Source organism: Myodes glareolus, chromosome 6 (genome assembly GCF_982192425.1).
Source record: "Myodes glareolus chromosome 6, mMyoGla1.1, whole genome shotgun sequence".
NCBI lineage: Eukaryota > Metazoa > Chordata > Mammalia > Rodentia > Cricetidae > Myodes > Myodes glareolus.
In genome coordinates this window covers 43,306,773-43,312,125 of record NC_142031.1, presented here as the reverse complement: position 1 = coordinate 43,312,125, position 5,353 = coordinate 43,306,773, and the positions used below count along the sequence as shown (strand labels likewise).

Sequence of the window (5,353 nt, the reverse complement as noted above, 5' to 3'; positions counted from 1 at the left end):
AACACAATTGTTCCTTTCTATATCTTCAAAATAGGATAAGTTTGTTAATCAGAATACAGACATAATAAATTAGAATATTTTTTACATGAGAGCACAGTATATGCCCCCTAAAAATATTAAGCTTTGTTCATTGATATGACATGTAAAAACTGGAAAGCAGCACCTGCTAACACAAAATTATATCCTACATTAGAGTGCAGGAAAATTTCTCAAACTCTACAACTGGAAAGCAAACACAGAAACTTCAGAGGAAGATGTGGTTCCAGAAACAATGGCAACAAACATCACAATTTCTTTCTTTTGAAAATGCTAAATTCTAATTCAATTTCAAGTATTTAAAGTTCATGTGAATATTGTATATATGTGTGTGTGTGTGTGTGTGTGTGTGTGTATTTCTGTATGAATTCAGGAGTGTGTCCTGTGTATGTATGTGTATATCAATTATGTATGTTGATATGTGTGCATGTGTATATGTGTTCATAAGTGTTTATTGGGGTGTGGGTGTGTGGAAATGGGTATGTTGCCATTGGTGTGCTTATAATATGAGACACAAAGAGATAAAAGAAGAAGATACTCTGTGGAAGAAATGATAGCAGGAAAGACAAAGAGAAGGTAAGCACATATGCTCAAATATATAATATATTGGAAAAATATAGCTTTAAAGAAAATTGTGTACAATGATTTTACAACAATAAAAGATTGTAAGTGACAGCAGAGTGGCTCACATTATTAAGACACTTGACACCAAGCCTGATATCAAACCTGAATTTGATCCTTAGAACTCAAATGACAAAAGAAAATCTAGGCCAAGCTGTCCTCTGACCTCCACAACTATGTCATTTCATGTGTTCACACTAGAAACATACATACATGTATGCACACACAAATTCACACTAATATGAACACAGAAAAGGTACTTAATTAACTGAATATATAATAAAAAGCAGGTGCAGAAGAAATGAACACCATTAAGGAATTAAGAATCCTCTAGAATCTAGAAAAAACAAAAAACACTCTTTCTTGAGCATCTAAAACAAAATATAGTTTGCCATCACTGTGGCATCAGCCCATACAGTCTTATGATGGACATCAGAATTCCAGAAGTATGAAAAGATAAACCCTTCCTAGTGAGGCAACTGAATTTGTGGTAACTGAGTTCTCCTTGGCATTTTCGTATAAAGGTTTTTCATACCAAAAAATATATTGGCATTGAATCAAATTTATTTTGTTGGGCTCTGCAAAACTTTTGTCGGTGTTTCAGGCCTACCAGCAGAAGGGGGAAGTGCACAGATCAAGGACTGTGCATGATACAGGCAGCTGGTGAGACTTTCTGACATTTTTGTTGGAGGCTGAAGCACTGTAGGAGGATAACTGTAATGCTGCAAACAGTAATAATGTGCCAGGTCTTCAGTCTGGACACTGCTGATTGTGAGAGTGAAATCTGTCTCAGTTCCACTGCCTATGAAGCAATCAGGGACCCCAGTATCCCGACTGAATGCCCAGTATATTAATAGTTTTGGAGACTATCCTGGTTTCTGTTGATACCAGACCAAATAGTTCTTCCAGTCTTTACTGTATAAAAGATTCTGACTGGATTTACAGCTGATAGTGATCTTATCTCCTGTTGACACAGCCATAAAGGTTGGAGACTGAGTCATCATGATATCTGCATAGACACCTGCAATCAAAAAATACAATGATCATGTATAATAACACAGAATTTAATACAGATAAAATTTGTCATTTAAGATTATTTAATATCCTCATAATGTCATATTGTCAGAATATATATCATATACAATATTGTAAGAAATATTGTGTGCTAGCACACATTGTAAATTTCCTTTATACAGAGAAGTGACTTCAAGAAGATTATAATACATATAAATTTTTTACTAGACACCCAAAGCAGCAGTAACATGAGGACCTGGGTCTGTGACTCCATATTGCTCTCTCTGTCTGATGTAGCTCAGTTCTCACTACAAAGGCCTGCTTTATACATTCTAAGCAGGTGGTCTGGGTTGGAGTTTCCCATGCAAAGCAGTCAACAAATACATAAAGATGTGCCTGGGCAGTGTGTGTGAGTAACTGATGTTAATCAACAGTCAAAAATAGTATCATGGGCTGTGTGAACAATCAGTGAAAGATATCAGCTTACAATTCTTAAACAGAAATCAACTAGGTGCTGTAATAAAATACTTTGGTTCAAATCCAAGACATATTTAAATCAGTTTGCTTTTGCATAAATGTTAAGAAAGCTATTTTTGATTAAGAGTACTAGGGAAATGGTAAAATACATTCAAAATTTCACAACACCAAAACAAATCTTAGGGTAAGGAAACATGAGGTAAAAGAAAGGAAGGGTGGAGTGAGGAAAAGAGGAAAAGGGAGAGAGAAAGAATTGATACTAAACTTGTTTATTATCTTCCATCTCTAAATCCACTCTTATACCTAGGAAAACAAATACTGAGCTCCCTTAGCCAGGCTAAACAGGAAAAGAAAATAAAAAGAGCTGCTCATAACTCACTTTGTGGAAATCTCGGGGAAGATTAAGATTAAGATGACAAAGATTCAATCTCAAAGCAAATGAAAACCCAACAGGAATGAACAAGTATTCTCCTGACAACTTTGGGGAAATGAAACAGGACTCTAAATTTGGGGAAATGAAGAGAGGAAAGAAATAAACCAGATTTGTTCCAGTAGTCATGACTGTAGACCTGCACTCCCACTAATGTTTATTCCAGAAGTGCATTTTTCTGGAGTAATCTAGAAATCAGCATTATTTACACAGGTTGAAAACGGTCCTATTGACATAGTGAACAAGTAAAACCATCTCCAGAATGGGGAGCAGCTATCCTAAATCAAGTAATAATTTTATAGAGTTCAACAGACCACAGCATCAGAGATTGTTGCCATCCTAAAAAAAAAATGTTTGAGCATGAGTGAAAATTAGAAACAATAACAGAAATAATAGAACATATATGGACTGCAAATTGGTAAACTCTGAAAATATACATAAGAAGTAAATTATAAGCCCAATATTATGTGTAAAGTACTAAAAACAGAAAAATAAATGAAAAAAAAATCATGGAAAGAAGTCAAAAATCACATATATAATCACAGAACCAGAGTGACATAAGCAGAATATTCTCTTTGATTGTGGGGCAGTCAGTCCTAAATGGAATATCTTAGTTCAGGGGCCATCATTGAGACAAGAGACATAAGAACCAGAAACTGTGGGGGAATGCTACAAGGCAGTGGTCTTCTGGGTATAACATGGCCAGTGCACTGATGAGCCAACTAACACTGTGGTTACTTGCACAAGGAATGACTCATCACCATTCACCATACAGAGTAGATGGAGCATATGTGCTTTTACCTTTCAAGAAGGTATATGAAAAACTAACAATGCAGAGAAAGGAAGGCGGTCATTTTCTGAAGTGGTGTAGTGGTATTCAAGGAAGTAAACTCTATTCATTAAACATTGGTAATTATCTCAGAACACAAAAGAAAAAATAACAAATTAGGAGAGGATTTTTCAGGAAAATGGAAGGAAAGAATGAAAGTAAGAGATGTGAAATGCTCAAAACACTTTATATATACATGCAGATTTAAGTGCCAAAAAATTTAAAAGTAGGTTATCAACCATAACCAGTTCTACATCTGCACCAGGTACACAATCAACATCTATTAATTTATACTGATGTTATGAAGAAAAACCTGCTTCCTGACACAATGAATTCTAGCCCTGGTATCAGCATACTGTTCCCTAAGCACACAATCTAGGAACAATTTGGATCTTTCTGCAAAAGGATTCTTCAGCTATAATAACAGAGGAGGCTTCAAGAGAGGGAGAGGATCTGAATGGATCTGATAGATGCATAGTAGACCTGAAAACCTACTATAGACAGAAGCTTCTATCCCACCTGTTCCTAGAGCTGTTCAGTACCACAGAAACACACAGAGTCTAACATTAATTGTAAACTGTTTGGCCTATTATCTCATACTTATTACTAACTACCTCTTACAAATTAAATCAGCCCATAATTCTTATTTATGTTTAGCCCTGTGGTTTGGTACCTTTATTAACAGAAGTTGCACGGAGCCTCTTGTTCATCCTGGCCACCCAGAACCAAAATAATCACACAGAAAGTCCTTTATTTGAAATACAGTTTCGCCCATTAACTCTAGCTTATTTTTTTCCAACTCTTTTTGGCCAATAACTTAAGCATATTTCTATTTCTGGCTAATTCATATTTTAAGTTAATCCATCTCCATTAATCGCCACGAGGCTCTAGCTTACCAGAAGAAGTTTCAGCATCTGTGTTTGGTGGGCTACATGGCTTCTCAGTGAATCCACCTACTTTTTCCCAGAATTCAGTTTAGTTTTCCCCACCTAGCTCTGTTCTGCTAAGCCAATGGCTAAAACAGATTCTTTGTTAACCAATTGTATTCAGAGCACACAGATCCCACATCAGTTATGTACTCTAGAACCAGATTGTCTAGCTCAAGTCAAACACACTATGTATTAGCTATGCAATTGACAATTCCCTTTGCTTTTCTGCTTCTCATGTAAAATGCAATTAAAATATTATTTACTTCATTGTTTTGCTTAAGAACTGCATTTATTTAAGTACATAAAATACTAAAATGGTGTGTGGCACATTATATGCACCATTTAGGTGGAAATTAGCAGTAAATAACTGTTCATATATAACGAAAATTGGTAGATTCTTGCCAACATTTGCTGTAAGCACATTCAGGTACCAATGCTTAAAATCATTCCTTTTGTCGATTCTTCTAAAATACCATCTAAAATACCAAAAAGTAAACAACCTAAGACAATATGCTAATTCCTGAAATTTCTTTTTTTTTGTAATAGAAATCATCTCTTTTTGATTTCTTTCATTTTCTTTTTTTATTGATTTTTATAGAGCTCTACATTTTTCTCTGCTCGTCTCCCTGCTTCTCCCCTCCTCTCTTCAACCCTCCCCCAAGGTCCCCATGCTCCCAATGTACTCAGAAGATCTTATATTTTTCTAATTCCCATGTAGATTAGACATATGTAAGTTTCTCTTAGTGTCCTCATTGTTGTCTAAGTTCTCTGGGATTGTGATTTGTAGGCTGGTTTTCTTTGCTTTATGTTTAAAAACCACTTATGAGTTAGTACATGTGATAACTGTGGCTATTGTGAAGGATAATGTTTCTCTGATTTCTTCTCCAGCCCTTTTATCATCTGTGTACAGGAAGGTTACTGATTTTTATTTTTAGTTAATCTTGTATCCTTGTACATTACTAAAAGTGTTTATGAGTTGTAGAAGTTCCTTGGTAGAATTTTTGGGATTGCTTATAT

The 5,353-nt window shown here is 35.2% G+C and overlaps 1 pseudogene; it reads right to left on the bottom strand.

The window, feature by feature from the left end:
• Positions 1-1,220: 1,220 nt before the first annotated feature.
• Positions 1,221-2,035, bottom strand: LOC148121753 (immunoglobulin kappa variable 4-1 pseudogene; annotated as a pseudogene).
• Between the last annotated feature and the right edge of the window lie 3,318 nt (positions 2,036-5,353).